This window comes from Canis aureus, chromosome 23 (genome assembly GCF_053574225.1).
Source record: "Canis aureus isolate CA01 chromosome 23, VMU_Caureus_v.1.0, whole genome shotgun sequence".
In the NCBI taxonomy this organism is placed as follows: Eukaryota; Metazoa; Chordata; class Mammalia; order Carnivora; family Canidae; genus Canis; species Canis aureus.
This window is the reverse complement of record NC_135633.1, coordinates 31,721,761-31,739,105: the sequence shown is the minus strand read 5'-3', so window position 1 is coordinate 31,739,105 and position 17,345 is coordinate 31,721,761. Positions and strand designations below refer to the sequence as shown.

General features: G+C 46.5%; 1 protein-coding gene and 1 long non-coding RNA gene across 6 annotated transcripts in view; one reads left to right on the top strand and one right to left on the bottom strand.

Moving 5' to 3' along the window:
• Positions 1-17,345, top strand: part of TENM4 (teneurin transmembrane protein 4) — a 2,712,352-nt gene that overhangs the window by 2,338,053 nt on the left and 356,954 nt on the right. The gene's annotated exons all lie outside the window — the stretch shown is intronic.
• Positions 844-4,927, bottom strand: LOC144294971 (uncharacterized). 2 transcript variants are annotated; one of them, XR_013362306.1, is made up of 2 exons: positions 4,890-4,927; positions 844-1,220 (listed from the first exon to the last, which is right to left on the bottom strand). It is a non-coding gene; the product is annotated as an uncharacterized LOC144294971 (long non-coding RNA). The 2 variants fall into 2 exon arrangements; XR_013362307.1 differs by having other exon boundaries at positions 4,873-4,922.

The window sequence follows — 17,345 nt, the reverse complement described above, 5'->3', positions numbered from 1 at the left end:
TAATAACTTTTATGGGGTCCATTAAAGCCAATTTCTGCCCTTGAAGGTTAATGTCAGCAGCTTTTATGTCACTGCTTAATATCCAAAATAAATACAGAATTGACTGGGTAACATAAACACAAATCTTCTGCCCCAGGGCTGTCCGGCAGAGCCAGCCCCCAGGCCTCTCCTGCTGAAGTGGGCCCAGCAGCCCGGTGACAACCAGGAGAAGTTGGCATCGGGCCAGGCACACAGTTGGCATTCAATAAGTGCTTTTTAGAAAGCAAAGGTTATGATCTGAGCTCCATTCCCAACCCCGGGTCTGGCTGACGCAGTGTCTCTGTTGTAGATTCCTATTGTGATTTGTTCCACATCTAGCCCAAGCTCCCTCAGCATGCCGGGCATGGTTCTACCATCAGGAGTCTAGAACAGCAGAGAGGTGGATCTATGGCAGATGTCCTTGGGTCTCCATCTATAGTGGTGGGATAGCAGGCACTGCTGTGGGGTCGAAAGAGCATCAGTTATGGAGTCTAACGAGGAGACCTGGCCTCATATCCTGGCAGAGCCGCGTCTGGCTCTGAAACCCTGGGCAAGTCCCTTTACCTCCCTGAGCCATAGTTCCCTCATTGCTGAAACAACACAGCAGTGGGTACCAGGGGCTGAGAGAGAGGGAAGTGGGGGGGGGTTAGTGTTTAATGGATGCAGAGTTTCAGTTAGGGACGCTACAGAAGTTCTGCAGATGAATAGTGTTGACGGCCGCACAGCAATGTGAAAGTCCTTAATGCCGATGAATTGTACATTTAGCACTGGTTTAAAGGGTTGTGCATGTTTTGCTACAGTAATTAAAAACAACAACAACACAGAAACAGCATATCATCTTCTTTCCTTGACATGTTGCTATGAGTCTAGGCTACAACATTTGCGAAGCATGTGGTCTGTGTTGGTCCTTAATTGATGCTAGCTATTATTAATTTTATAAGGAGCTATAAAATGACAGTATAAGTAGCCATTGGTTTTACCCAAGGGTGCCAAGGCTCATCCCTTTGTTCCACTCATGTTATATACCTAGGCTTCAAGGCCAAGTAGGATTTCACCAAGCATCAGGGATCTGAGCGAAGCATTCCCAGTGGAGGCAATTGCACAAGCCAAGGCTTAGAGGCGTGTGAAGACACATGGTGGGTCCGGGAAACAGTGAGAATTTACTCTGTGCTTTAATCCCAGAGGCAAATTGAGAAATGCATCTAGAAAAGAAATGATGAAAGAGAATCACAGTTACCCCAAAATTGTCACACAGCCTAGGTGTCAAAAGGGAAATTATTGGTTAACCTAATTAGGCAGCCAAATTGCTTATTCAGAGTCAGAAGATTAGGTGAGCATCTCCAAAGCACAGTGAGAAAGAAGCTCATTACCAATTTAACTCAATTTATCCTCTACCCTCCCTGGCCCCATGCTCATGAGACTTGGTTTAAAAAATCTATAAGAATATCTATCATTAATTCCCTAAGTGGCCAGAGTACTGCAGCTACCCAGCCATTGTGTGCACAAGGCTCCATTTTCTAGGATAAGAAGCCTGGCTTCGTTGGCTTGAGTAGAGATTGGATGTCTGCATTCAACTACTCTTCTGTTTTGTGAGCTGGCCTGCACTCCTTCCCAGGAATGCAGAGGAATTAGGGGATTAGACTCTCTGATTAGGCAGTAAAATGAGGGCTGTAAGGCCCTGAGTTCCAAAAAGGATTAGAAAGGACCTACTAGAGAATCTGGGAGCTAGAAGCACCTTAGAGACAACAAGCCTATTGACTCTTAACCTTTCTTCAACTTCCAGCTGAGGAAACAGATTAAGAGAGGCTGGGTGACTTGCTGAAGGTTGCACAGCTAGCAAATGGCAGTGCCAGGGTTTGAGTCCAGATCTGCCTCTCCCCAGTGCCGAGTATCTTTCTTGACCATTGTGTTCCATGGTTTGTTCTGTTTTATAGAAACATATTTTTATTAGTTCAATATGGACAAAATATATATGATCAGGGAGGTGATTCTAGCTATTTCCAGAACATAAAGTTCTTTGTCGGTATTGGAAGCTTGCAGGAAAGAAACTGAATCCATAACATGTTAGAACTGATTTGGAGCTGGAGGTCATACTAGGCCACTCTCTCAGATTGTGACATGCTGGATAAAATACATTTTTTTTAAAGATTTATTTATTTATTTGAGAGGGAGGGAGAGAATGCACATGTACAAGTGGGGCTGGGGGAGGGACAGAGGGAGAAGCAGACTCCCTGCTGAGCACAGACCTGATGCAGGGCTTGATCCTAGGACCCAGAGACTATGACCTGAGCTGAAGGCAGATGCTTTACCAACTGAGCCACCCAGCTGCCCCAAGAAAAGACATTTAAAGTAAAGATCATAGAGTGTTGAGAGAAAAATTGCAACGAGAAGGTATTTGAGAAGGTTTAATGGAAGGAGTGCTGGCCCCTGGGCTTTGGAAAGGGGTGGAAAAGACTAACAGCAAAAAGGGAGAAGAAAGGGTGTTCTGTGTACACAAGGTGTGAAGGTGGACAAATAGAAGGTATGTCCCATGAGGCTGGAAGGTAGGGGTGTACCTGGGGGTACGGGGAGGCTGTGCTCAGAGGGAAGGCTGGAGAGTTAGCAGGATGTCCTGTCATTTACCGACTCTTAATTGAACACGTACTACATGCTAGGTACTAGTTTAGGTATTGGGGTTCCACCATGATCAAAACAGACAAAACTACCCACTCCTCAATGGGGAGACTGATGATCAACAAGTGTGAAAACGACATGATGCAGGGTGTTTCAAGATGATAAGTATTATGAAAAGGGGGATAGGGAATTCCAGGGGGAGAGGAAAGTTGCGGTTCTAAATATCGTGGCCAAACAAGGCTTCACCGAGAAGGTGACATTTGTAGTAGACATGGGAGGGAGTGGTGAAGATGTCTGGAAGAAAGGTGATTCTGGTAGAAGGAAGAATAGGTTCAAGAGCCTTGAGGCAGAAGTGTGTCTGTCTTGTTTGAGAAGTGACGATGAAACCAGTATGGCTGGAGTGGAGGAGGAGGTCAAAGAGGTGACATGGGGCGAGGCCGTTGCATGGCCAGCCACAGGAGCGTCCTGAGCTGATGCATGACAGGCTCTGACTAATGCTAGCACAGGAGCATTTTGGAAAAGCTATGTTGAGAGCAGACTCGGGTGGGCTATGTCAAAGTAGGAGACTCTTTCTATGATCCAGGAGAAAGAGAGTGGGGCTCAGACAAAGAGGAAGCATGGAAGCCGTGAAGATGGGATCTGGGCCTGGAGAACGGAACAAGCCACTTCTTCCCTGATCCACCCAGGGCCTTGTAGCAGTGGGGAACACCTCCAGACTCAGGTTCTGTGACCAAGATGGGGCTCCTTACTCTCAGGGAAGGGCCACGTTTGATCCTTCTTCTAGCCTTACATCTCCTTTGGCCCAGCTGCAGGGTCCTTGAGCTCTGGCCTGTCCCACACCACATCCCAGGCTCTCTCATGGTCTTGGTCATGAACCACACCCCTTATTCATCCCTCATACTGCACCCCAACCTGCTGCTGACCATCCCAGTCTCTTACCTTGCTGCCAGGCTCCCACTCCCAAGCCTTGCCTTACCTCCCACATGAGACTCTTGGCACCATCTTTTTTTGTTAATAATCTTGGCTTTCCTTCAGACGTAATTTCAGCCCTCCCTTCTGCTCAGTTGCCTCAAACTGATGCGAGGCCTCCTCCTCCTAGCATCACACCTGCTAGAATTGCTTGTGATCTGGAAGCCAGTATCCAACAGCCACTAACACTGTTGTTTTGGGAGTTGCTTGTTAGAGGACTTTAAGAAGCCCTGGCCCAGTTAAAACGTGCCCCAATCCACTCCCCACAGCTGTGCTCTGTTGCTCTCCCTGGTGGGGAGAACATGCTAATACAAGAGTGCCCTGCTTCTGACTGGGGAAGAGGTAAAGAGAGATAGGGAGATTCAAAGCTATGCTAAATTAAGATAGATTGCATTCTCGAAACTAGGTTAGGACCTGCTGTGTGCAGAGGTTCAGCAAACCACAGTTTTGCTTTCAATTTGAGCCAACATGATTTTCAATTCAATGGAAGCAATGATGTGCACAGTGACATACCTCCTACCAGAAGATGTTTCCCAGGCCTCTTTTTTTCCCATCTGTAAGTTAAGCTTTGTCCAGGGAGAATGGCTCAAGGAGTAATTGGTGGTGGGAAAAGAGCTCCCTGCCCATGGGAGCCTCGTTCCAGTGCCAGGATGTGTGGGATCCAGGGACAAATCCGGTTTCAATTTTAGGTTCTGTCACCAGTCCCAGTATGAACCTTGAACAAGTCACTTCTCCCCTCTGAGCATTAGTTTCCCCATCAGCTAGATGGGGATTTTGGAATCTCAGGCAGCAAGATAACTTGGAAGGGGAACAGACTTTAGAGTTGAACTTGGAATCTCAGCTTAGCCACTCAGCAGTTGGATGGTTTTGAGCGACCTACTAAATAAATCTCACTGAGTCTTGGTTTCTTCCTCTGCAGCATGGGAGCGAATAGGTGCCTAGCTCCTAAAGTTACAACACATCTGCAAGGTGACTGTGCACACGCAAGAATCAGCAGTGTTTTCTAAATTGTGGGTCAGGATTAATCCTTAATAAAGGCTGTGGCTCAGTACCATCATTTAGGGTAATAATAACAAAGAGAACAGAGAGGAACAGAATAGAGTTCCTAACACATAGGTAGGTAGGTTGTTTTGTAAATTTTTTTATTTTTTATGGATGAGGTTTTTTAAAAAAAAATTCTGCTTTACACACAGCGTCTGTACGAGGTCATCACATACAACGTTTTTCTTATGGAAGAGTTGAATTAGAAAAAATATGTTTAAAAGATGGTACTTAGCTGGGAGCAGGACCTTGTGCATGCCAGCTCTCTCCTTCAGGAACCCCTCAGCTTGAAGATTCCATAATTTATGATGTCATAGTCTTGTCCAAAAACTGTTGACATTGTATTTGAGAGGGCCCCCTTACTGAGAATGAATATAGATTTGGCAGGGCCTCATGATTCAATTGGGCTCTGGGATCAGATTGACTTGCCCAGTGTCACATAGCTCATATAATAGGAGAGCTGGCATCCCTGGTCTGTAGATCTCAGCCATCTCTCCTATGACAATGGCCAGTGGGGTGGCTACTACTCCCTAGGGTTGCTGTGAGCTGTGAGGACAGCAGGAAGAGCTGACTTAGGAAGTTACAGGGGGGCTGGAAGAGTCATCCCGAGATTCACATAATCAGCTGAATCTTTGCTCAGCACACAGGCAAAGGCGGGAGGAACCCAGGCAGATGTCCATGAGTACCGTAGGCAACTAGCATATCGAGTGAAATTTGGCTTCCCTCAACTCATGGATCCTTATTACAAATTTTTTAAAAAGATTTTATTTATTTGTTTATGAGAGACAGAGAGAGAGAGGCAGAGACATGGGCAGAGGGAGAAGCAGGCTCCCTGCAGGGAGCCCGATGCAGGACTTGATCCCTAGACTGGGATCACGCCCTGAGCCAAAGGCAGACGCTCAACTGCTGAGCCACCCAGGTGTCCCCCTTATTACAAATTTAATTACACACTAATCAAGCCAGGCAGATTGACCACAGTATAGAGATGGCTTTCTTTCTTTTGACTTTAGGCTGGAGAGAAACATGTGGAACCAAGTATGAGGAAGGGCTCCTAGGAGATCATGCAGGACTGATCGATGAAACATAGTGCAGAGAGATGAAGGGTGGTTACTCGCAGGATGCAGAACCAATCTCTGTGCAAACCCCACAATGACAGGTCTCAGAGAAGACCAGCCCCTCCCCCAAACACTTCCCAAAGTGACAGACCCAACTGCTTCTGATGATAGGGAGCAGCAATGGTGAAAAAAAGAGCATTAAACTAGCAGTCAGAAGCCTCAGATCTGATACCCAGCTGTGTAGACTGTTCAAGAAATAGCAGAAGGGGGATGCCTGGGTGGCTCAGCGGTTGAGCGTCTGCCTTCAGCTCAGAGTGTGATCCCGGAGTCCTGGGATTGAGTCCCACATTGGACTCTCCGCAGAGAGCCTGCCTCTCCCTCTGCCTGTGTCTCTGCCTCTCTCTCTCTCTCTCTCTCTCTCTGTCTCTCATGAATAAATAAATAAAATCTTAAAAAAAAAAAGAAAAGAAATAGCAAAAGGTTTGACATGTCTAAGCCAGTGGGGATTAGGAGGACATGAAGCCAGAGAGAAAAGCTACCATCCAACATGGCCAAGGATAGTTCAAAACTGCTGGTTCAAGACCTCAGCCTTTCTCCTAAAGATCGGAAGGAACCACAAAAAAGGTTTACACAAGAAGAGGTCAAAGGGGGTCAATTGCCTCTGACACCACTGTGGATGGAATGGTGTCTCTCCCAAAATTCGTATGTTGAGGCTCTAACCCCTACTATGAGGCTATTTGGAAATGGGGCTTTGGGGAGGTAATTAGGTTTAGATGAGGTCATGAAGGTGGGACCCTTGTAATGGGATGAGTGCCTTCATAGGAAGAGAGAGACCTTGCTCTCTCCTTGCACGTGCACGGAGGAAAATCCATGTGAGTACAGGGCAAGAAGGTAGCCATCTGCAAGACAGGAGGAGAGTCCTCACCAGAACCTAACCATGCTGGCACCCTCTAGAACTGTCAGAAAATACATTTCTGTTGTTGAAGACACCCAGTCTGTGGTATTTTGTGCTGGCAGCCCAAGCTGACTAAGACAGGCTTCAAAAGCTTAAATGACTTCCCACCCGAGAAATCACAAAGTTGATACCTAACACAGGGCTATCGAATTCAAAGTTCTTACCCCGGCCCATTGTGTCATGGAGACAGGAATGCAAAACTATTCAGGTGAATAACTGCCAATGATTTTGTGAGTTAAAAAGGTGCCAATATGCAAGACCACCCCCCCCCCCCCAAAAAAAAAAAGCAAAGCGGAAACAAAACCCTTGGTGATTCATTTATAAACACAAACTCTGGAGCCAGACCGCCTAAGTTTGGGCACCAGCACTTTGACTTACTAGCTGTGTCACCCTGTGGTATACAAGCAAGCTTTGAATCTCTCCATGCCTCAGTGTCCTCACCTGCACAATGGGCATAATTCTCTTGTCCAGTTTGTAGAGGAATTAGGAGAATTAAATGAGCTCAGAGAGTTAAAGTGCTTGGAATAGTGCCTGGTGCACAGAAAGAGCAGTATAAACTTACACTGTTGCTGTTATTCATTGTACAGCACCTCAGGATTTACAGGGTGTTTTCACATTTTGTTGAACATTTGCAACAGCCTTGGAGGCAGATATCTGTCTCTTAGTTGTTTTGGAATCACTCTGAGATCACAGGGCTGGGAAGTGGTGGGATGGAATCCAGTCCCAGGCCCCTCTGACCCCACACCCACACACTGCCCTCTGTAACTGTGACTGGCGGCTGCTCAGCCTGACTCTTTCTGCCAAAGATGACTCCCCAGCTACCAGGGCCTGATTTTCGTCAGGCCAGTTTCTCCCAGGCTTTACTGTGAGAAGGATCTCAGCCCAGGCTATCTGTTCAGGAAAATTTGCCTCAGATAAGGAGGCAAACCCTTTGTGTTCCAAACACTGAAGAGGACTTTCCTCCCCACTACCACTCAGCTGCCTGGCTCCTAACTGAGTTTTCTGTGCTCAGCTTTGTAGGACCTTAGCTACAAAACAAATTGCTTTTCTGAATGTGATTCCAAAAAGGAAATAATTGTACGGAACAAACCAGGTTTGAAGTGTGGTATAAACAAAGGGAGATTGTTTGCCATTCTAGCTGCTTGGAAGAATGGAAGGGGAAGCGAGAGGGGCCATCATGGGGGTGAAGTGGGCTGTGAAAATGCAGAGGGAACTCTTCGATAGGAACCAAATAGACTAAGCCAGAAGGTAGACAACACATTAGAAGTGAGGCGCCCCAGGCATCTCTCTGCTCCTGTAGCCTCACTCAGCAGCAAAGAGTTTGCTCAAGTCCAGAGGACTTACCCTTCTTTTTATGTGCATCCACGACTTTCAATCATTTATTGCCTCAGCACTACAGTTAGCAGTGCTAAAAGATGCATTTTATTTGGAAAAATTATTGTGTCATTTTTTTCCCCCAGTAGATTTAAAAAGCTCTTCAAAAGTCTGCTGTGGCACTGGGCCATTATTATTCACATTTAGGGAATGTATAATAGCTCACAGTGTCCTTTAATATCCAACATGTCATAAATTATCACATTATCTCCCTGGTCACCTGAGCCCACACCCTGACTTTGAACCCTGACAGTGGACCTTCGAACTTGGAGCCCATGTGCGGGGGTGGGGGTGGGGGCAGAGCCTGAAGCTCAGTGAGTCGCTAGAAGGACTCACAGGGCTCAGCATATAGTGGGACGCATGGCTACGATTTATTATAGCAGACAGATACAAAGCAAACCAAGAAAGGCAAAAGGTACTGAGGGTGAAGTCCACAGGAAACCAGACACAAGCTTCCAAGCGTCCTCTCCCGACAGAGTCACACAGGGTGGGCCTGGCTCCCCCAGCAATGAGTGGTAATGACCTGCAAAGCAAAGTCTTCCCAGAAGCTCAAGAGACACCCTGTGCCCAAAGATTTTATCAGAGAGCTGGTCACATAGGAACCTTCTGCCTAACTCATGCCCAGATTCCAGCCTCTCAGAAGGAAAGTAGCCATTATTTATCTATGCAGTCTAGGCACCGTAAAGCTACTCTTATCATTGAGGGAAGGTTCGATGTCAGGTAAGGACCTGTTTACCAGCCATGTTCTCAGATGCCAGCCAAGGGCCAGACTTGCCTGCAGATCTTTCTAAGGTGGCGGTCTCAGTCCTTTGCATTAACTACTGCTTGAACCAGATGTACCCCCTCTTGTGTAACTAGTGAGTCACCCTAGCAGACCACCCAGTGTGGACTTCTCAGGGCAGCTTTGTAGCCCTTCGCTCTTTCTCTTTCATGTGATAGCTCTCAGAGTGAGATTATACACTTTATGAAACTTTGCTTGATAAATAAAGTTCACTGATAGGGCAATGAAGAAGAGAAAATGAATTGATGGCATAAGGAGCATGTTTCGGTGCTCTCACAGTGGGGCGGGGGGCAGAGCTACTTGGTCTACAGCTGGTCGGATGAACTGGGGGCTGGGGGAGGGAGGTTGTGAAGCTGTGTGCACGCCTGTACACATGCAGCCGCGCAGGCTGGGCAGCACACTGGTACAGCGAGAATGCTGTGGGGAAGCCAGCGTGGGCTTGGGCCCCAGGGGCTCATGGTGTAAGGAAGAGCCACATGTACCTAGGCAGTATTCTGCAGAGTGTTATGTGAAGGCTGTGAATGACACTGGGTGGCCAACAGAAGAAACCTGTCCCGGAATACAATGATTCCCAGGACCCCCTGTCACCTGACAGTATCCAATCCGGAACAATGCTCCACCTCCTTGAACCCACCCCCAGATCACCTAACACAGGCCAAACCCTGTACATCCCTTCTAACACCCTGTACTCAGGCACCTGATGGCTCCCCATGGTGTGCATTTGCCCAACTGCAAAGAGTCAAGAAACTCCACCCAACTACAGGGGAGTTTCTGTCAGTCTTTGGCTGGATGGCATTAAAGATATTTTTATGTTTCCCTGCCCTAGTAGAGAGGCTGACTTAGAGTCTAGGATACTGTCAGGTGGCAGGTTGCCTGGGTGTCTTAAATCTTACGTAGAAGCCAGAAGGGGGCAGCCCCGGTGGCTCAGCGGTTTAGCGCCGCCTTCAGCCCAGGACGTGATCCTGGAGACCCGGGATGGAGTCCCACGTCAGGCTCCCTGCATGGAGCCTGCTTCTCCCTCTGCCTGTGTCTCTGCCTCTCTCTCTCTGTGTGTCTCTATGAATGAATAAATAAAATCTTTAAAAAAAAAAAGAAGCCAGAAGGAATGAAGTCAAGTCATAACTGCAAAAGAAGCAGAAGTCACTCGTGTTATTCAGGATAGGGGGACGCCCAGTCATTTTGTGGTTTGGACAATCCTCTGTTCTTGTTGGAGTTTCACTCCTGAAACACACAAGAGTGGCCTGGCCTTTGATTTACTCCATTGCAGTCAAAGCCCCCATCCAAAGTGGGTATGTGGAATTGTTTCTATTCAACAGGAGAAAGCCACACCACCTAGTTCTGAGTGCCAGGCCAGCTCCTGGCTGTCAGGGACTGCTTTTCACTTTCTCATCCCAAACCAAAAGACCAAGGGAACGGACCCACCATACCAGAATGGCAGCTTGCTTTGACGGCCTTCGGGTCACCTGTGCTGGGGATAAATTTCAGCATCCCAGGAAGAAAATAATGAAAATTAGTTATTTAATAATAAGCATTATTATATTAAGAAAGTACTATTAAATACTTGTTTAAAAATACATGCTCAAAAAAAAAAAATACATGCTCAACAAATAATACCAGTTCTTTACGGAGTATTTTTTATTGGACTTTCCCGCATGAGCCTCTTTACATACCCATGTCACCCTTGGAATATCTCTGCAAGGTTGGTATTTGGTTTCTGGCAGATAAGGAAATAGAGGCTCAGACAGGTAAAGTGGCTTCCCTGAGGACACCTAGGTAAGAAGTGGTGGAAGCTGAATTCAAACATGCATCTGCTGACTCTGAAACCTGTGCTTTCCCCTGCCCCAGGCCTCTGGCATTTACAGAGATGACTTTCCAACCTGTGGCCGAGACTGGTCCTAGTCCAAAGAGCATGACAGCTCTGGGACTAATCTGAAGCATGTTCACAGACAGGCAGGGTGGGAGGGTGGGGGAATCAAGACCACAGAATGTACAGGCCGCCCATACCCAGGCCCCGGCAGAGTGCGGTAGTTTCTGGGAGCTGTTGTTTTGCGGCTCCAGCAAAGTGAGCTCATCTTGGCATCCCCCAAGAAGGATGGTGAGCTGGATCTATTTTTTATTCTTGCACAATTAGCTAATTAATATGAAAAGAGCTGCCCAATATTGATTAACTTCGTATTTCACCACAATGATGTCTTAATGAAACTCAATATCTATAGCTCAAAATCTGGGGCAGAAGTTTTAAGTAGGAGTGATGTTTAACCTTGCCATCCCCTTCAGAGGTTCAGCATTGTTTAATTGAGGCAGGGAGACAAATTTGAAGACCTGTTGAAGTTTGTCCATCCGGAGGCCTGATTTTTCTTTCAGTGGTCCATTTTGTATTTATCTAGCAACCTTTTCACAGATCTGTGTAGCTCTAGGCAAGACCATGGTTCATTGATCTATTTCAGTATAATTAGCACCTGGCACATGAGCTTGTGTAAATAAGGATCGCTTAGAACTAGTTCATACAGCCTCCTCTGAATGATCACGCCTGCGTTTTGGAATACTAGACTGAGGCCCAGAAAAGCAAACAGGAGAAGGCTCTAACACTTATCCTAGGGCTGCTATAACAAAGCACTAGAAACCGGGGGCCTTAAAACAATAGAAATGTATTGCCTCACAGTTCTGGAGGCTAGAGGTCTGAAATCAAGGTACTGACAGAGCCACTTTCCTCCTGAAATGTGGGGAGGAATCTCTTCCTAGTTTCTGATGGGTTGCTGGCAACCATTGGCATCCCTTGGCATGCAGCTGCAGGACTGCAATCTCTGTATCTCTGATACATGGTGTCCTCTCTATATGTCGGCTTTCACGTAGCTGTTTTCATATAAGAATACCAGTCATGGTGAATTAGAGGCCCGGCCAAACCATCCTAAGGCCTCATCTTAACTCGTGATATCTGTAATGACCCTCTTTCCAAATAAGGTCACATTCTGAAGTGCTAGGATTTAGGACTTTGTCTTAGTCTCTTCCAGCTGCCATCACAAAATACTATAGACCGGATGGCTCACACAAATGCTCACATATTTCTGGAGGCTGGGAAGTCCAAGACCAAGGCGCCAGCAGATCCAGTATCTTATTAGAGCTAGTTTCCTAGTTCATAGATGTTGGCTGCCTTCTTGCTGTGTCCTCACATGGTAGAGGGGTGAGGGAGCTCTCTGGGGTTGATTTTATAAGGGCCTTAATTCCATTCATGAGGGCTGAGGGCTGCTGACCTCATTATCTCCCAAGGGCCCCACCCCCTTAAACCATCACACTGAAGGTTAGAACTCCAACAAATGAATTTTAGGAGGATTCAAACATTCGGTTTATAGCAGGCTTCAATTTATCTTGTTATGGGGGGTGGCTAATTAAATCCACAAAAGATGTTTATTAGGTGCCATGCCCTTTGGGCTCTTTGGCTGCACCACCACTTGGCAGCCTGACTCCTAAGTGAATCTGGAGCTTCTTAGAGTCTTTTGAGTGATAAATAGGAGGAACCATTTTAGCCGGAATGATACGGCAGTTGTGGCTCTCCACACTGGACCATAGGACTCCTCAGGCTTGGCTACAGTTTCCTCTCCCCCTCCCTGGCACACAGCACCTCACAGCTGAGCCAGCTGGGTCAGAGCACCAAATTTGAGGCCTCACCTAAGTGGATGAGCCCCTTCATTGGAGATGTGGGAGCCACAGAGAAGATTCCAGCCTGAGAACCACATGGGTGACTACGGGGCTTTGCCATTAACAGCATGGGGCACGTGTGCAAATGTGTGTGTGGCTGTGTGCAAGGACTCAGCTGAGCTGCGGGTTTGAGTGTAGTGGGGGTAGGAGTGCTGCATGTATGTATGGGGTTGCAGGTGAAAAGGACAGATCTACTTGATGGTGTGTGAGTGCAACTGTGCTGTGGTGTGGATGTAATGATCCTAGCAGAGGAATTAATGTGCACCCGGATGGGGGGAGCATGTGAACAAGAGTGGACGGGCTTGCCTGCGCATGGGGTATGTCTGTGTGTGTCTGCGCGTGAGCCAGGGAGTGGGTGGGATTGCTGCCTGTAGTTCAGAGTCAGGCAGCAGCCAAAGGTGAAGTCTTCCCTCCTATAAAGATGGGGAAGAAAGGCTTTGGGGGCCTTTTTTATTTTGAAAAAAAAAAAAAAAGAGAGAGAGAGAAGCATCATCCAGTTAGTGGTTGTTAATTAGGAACAGGTCCCAGGGAAGCTGCCTGCACAGCACCACCAATAAATCACTCACTGACTGTCCATGGCTGCCTGCCTCCAAGTCTGCAGCTAGAGCCCTATCACAGCCAGGCTTGGGCCTTCCCACTGTGGAGGAGTCAGATGAGGAGGGGCTGCAGATCTCCAGACCCCTGCCCGTCAGTGTCCCCAGGATGCATTAGGCAGGAGAGAGAGCAGAGTGCATTCATTGGTTCATGGACTCAAGTCCAAGTCTCTGTGCATTCAGAGCTGGCCCCCTGCCCCATCCCATGGGACCCTTCATCTCTCACCATTCTGCATCGGTTCAGGCTCCAGGTCAAGTGGTTCCTGGTCACAGCCTCTTCTACAGCCTTGTATATGCATGTTAGAGCTGTTGTCGTGTTTCTCCTTGAGTCTCACATAGAGGTGAGCAGGGGGTGGGTACTCAGGAAATAAATTCTTGCTTGACCCAGCCCCTGCCAACTTTATCACCAAAGTCATATCCACCAGCAGTAATTTGAAGTATTGAATTTAGCTAAAACAGCCATAGATTTTCCCATAGGAGGTGGGAATGGACGTAACTGCTTATTGGGTTCAGGAGGTTTTGGGGGGGTGATAAAATGTTCTAGAATGGATAGTAATGGTTGCACAACACTGGGAATGTACATTTCAGAATGGTTGAAATGGTAAATTTTGTGTTATGTAGATTTTTCAATAATTAAAAAATACTTTGATAAAAACCCCACCAGCCTAGAGCACCTTATTCATCCATTCCTTCGACACACATTTATTGGGTACATCTGAAGGATGAGGACCCAGGGGATACAGAAGTGTTTGGGATTAGGGGGTGCAGATGGATGTGCCACTGACTGATGCTTCCTGGTTTCACACAGCAATATGTGTGTCCTCAGAACACTAGGATGTGACCATATTTGCCCTTAGTTTATACGTGAGTAAACTAACACTCACAAAAGCCAGGGGCTTGCCCAGAGTCACAGAAGCTCCTAAGTGATGGAAGCAGGTGTAAACCTGAGTCTGTCTGCTGCAAAGCCCATCTTGTGTTTCCTCTGGTGCTCACAAGTTACCTTAGGAATAATGCCGCTGGCCACTGAAGAACCCACGTGGACAGCAAACCAGACATTGCCAAGGACAGTTCCTCCACCAGCTCCTCTGGTTGAGGGCCCTACCGTCTCTCCTCCCTTGGCTCCCTGCCCTGTGCCTCTCCCCTACTCCCCGCCGCACTCCATCAGCAGCACTGCCAGCGTGCTGATCTTTCTAATCTGATTAGCTACATGCTCCTTGGAGAGGTTTGTATTGGTGCCCTGACCTCCTTGCTAAGCAGTAATTTCAGGAAACTGTGACTTTCGGATGACATTCTTTATGTTTTTGTTTACTTTTTAAAATATGTAGAATCAATCCAAATCTCACAGCCTCTGCTTTTGTGCTTAGCATAAATGTGTTGAAAGACTTAAGGGATAATTACTGAGTATTTTCCCCATGTATAAAAAGATATTTGGTCAAATGAGGTCATTCTTTAATCTGGTTGAGGTGTGGGGTGCAGGGAGAACTGGATGTGAGAATTAGAAGTCTCTAGTTTAGGGAGCTTAGGGAATCCCCATCTTTGGGGCCAAATCCAGATGTAGCCCTGGAAGCATGAAATCCAAAGACAGCAGGATTATGGATTGGTGGAAAACTGGCAAAAATATGTCACCGATGACTTTCCTCCAGACAATGAGGCATAAGCCAGGATCTCTCATAGTTTTGGTTGGCATCAGTACAGAGGTACATCAGAGAGAGGAATCGCAGGTTAAATCCTGCCTCTGGAGTCAAATAGAGATAAAGAAGAGTAGTCTACTGGTGTGGGGGAAAGACAGAGAAGGAGGTGGTTAGTTAGGCTATTTTTCTTATGACTCCAGATCTCATATTCCGTTCCCTAGGCTTCTTTGTTCACCCATTCCTGCATTCATTTGTTCATCAAATGTTCATAGAGAACCTGATATTTCTAGGTCCTGTTTTAGTGATTATAGACAGAAAGAAGATTTCTGTAGAAGTCAGTATGGGGTTAATTTATGTTGCAGTAGCAAACAGTCTCTCATAGCTCACTACCTTAACAGTTTCTCATGTGGTATATTCAGCATGCTTCAGGGGTGTGGAAGGAAGGATTTCTTCAGTCTCTCAAAACCCAGGTGGATCAAGGCTCCCCTATCTTGTAGCTGTACTCCCTGGAGCAAATGGCCTTCTTGGCTGCTTCTCATAACCCATGGGCCTGACCTAGGCATATGTCCTCACCGAACTGCAAGGGAGCAGGGATGTGTGTTCCTCCCATGTGCCCAGAAACAGAAGACAACCAGATTGGTAAGCACCAGAAGCCACTACACAACTTAGCATCAAAAGGGCTAATATGATTGAACACCTACCCTTGAGATGTTTCCATCCAGTAAAAGAGACAAGTGGATGGGGCCTAACAGCTAGAGGAAGCTGAGTGTGCTAGAGAGAGGAAAGGAATTGTGCTGTAAGATCTGAGAAGGGAGAGCCATTCACTGAAATCTTCCAGGGTAGATGTAGGGGGTGCTGGCAGTCTAACCACAATGTGCCATAGAATGTCCATGTGTGTGTGTATTATGTGTCTGCTGAAGCATATAAGGGGTGGCCTGTGTGGCAAGAGGTGAGTCTAGATAAGCAGGGCCTTGGGCAGCACCCATAGGTGTTTGAATCTTATTCTGTAAAGGAAGGAAAGCTGTCAAAGGGCTTTCACTAAGAAATAATATACTCCACCCTCTTTGTGTTTTGAAAAGATGGCCTTGGGTTCCACATGAAGGAAAGTGAGTGATGGATGGTGGCACACAAAATCAGAGTAGTGGTCATGGGGACAGACTTGAGAGGTACTTGAGTGGAACTGATAAAATACGGTGACTAGGTAAGTGTCAGCTGTGGGAGAAGAAATGGATGGATGCTGGTAACACCATTTTTTGATTGGGGTAGTTGTGGGTACAGTGAGGAAATGCTGGGGCATATTTGTGGGGAAAGATAAGAAGCCGAGTGTTAGATATTGCTGAATTTGAAGTGCCTATGGAAACTCTAAGTCAAGATGTCCCTATAATGCTTGGATATTAGGGCCTGAAGGTTAAGAAAGCCTAAGTATTCTTAAAATTTAGTACCTAGGTACTCTTCCTACCCCTCTGGAGTATCTAATAAATTAGAGGTGGGAGTAACCTATGCTGAGAATAGTTCTTTCCCCCGAGGATCTCAAATTACACATCTCTTGGTACCAGAATTGCTTTTTAAATTGTTTCAATCTCCGTGCTTTCAAAATAGAATCATTTCCTGCCCATCAGTTTCCCAAGACTCAGTTCCTTGAGCCAAGGGAAGTCCCTGTTCTCTGTCCTTCGGCAACCCAGATTGTGGTCTCTACCAAGTTGCTATCATTGTCCAGACCCTGAGTCCTCGGAGGGCTGGCTCTTGTTCATCTGGCCAGGCACCCAGGGGCTCAGTAAGTGTTTCTTGAACAAATGAATAAAATAACTCTCAACTCTTCAGAAACTGTTAGGTCCCTTGTGAAAATATAAATAGTACTTCCATTTTCCACAAGCCGTTTTAATAAGTTATAACTCACCAAATTAAAATAAACATTTGTTTTACCTTCCACCAACCAAGTCTCTGGAGGATTTGACACCTTTTCATCTTCAAACAAAAGCTGGCTTCCCCCAAAGGCCCCTCTTTAGAATTGTAGATTGTAAACAGATACAGAAAAGTATTAATATTCAGCAGTGAATATTAACTCAGAGAACCTTCTCCGGGTTAAAAAAAAAAAAAAAAAAAAGGCAAATTGTTTCTTTAAATTTTTTTTTCAGTGCCTTCCGTGTGCCAAGACTTGTGTTAAGGTTCTGTGAGGTAAATACTCTCATTGTCACTTATTCCCTGTAGAGATAAGAACACTGAGGCTCTGGATGCCTGGGTGGCTCAGTTGTTGAGCATCTGCCTTTGGCTCAGGGCGTGATCCTGGAGTTCCAGGATCGAGTCCCACATTGGGCTCCCCACAGGGAGCCAGCCTCCTTCTCCCTCTGCCTATGTCTCTGCCTCTCTCTCTTTGTGTCTCTCATAAATAAATAAATAAAATCTTAAAAAAAAAAAAAGAACACTGAGGCCAAAGAGATAAAAATGATTTGCCCAAGGACACAAAGCTGTTAAGAGGCAGAACCAAGAACCAATCTTAACTTCTAACTCCAGAATCATCAGGCTATCCTTTGCATCATCGTTTCTCCACTTCAGCTTGCATATTACCCGCACCAGACACCCACAGGTGTAAATCCCAGGGCCTCAGCCCAGCCTTAGTGA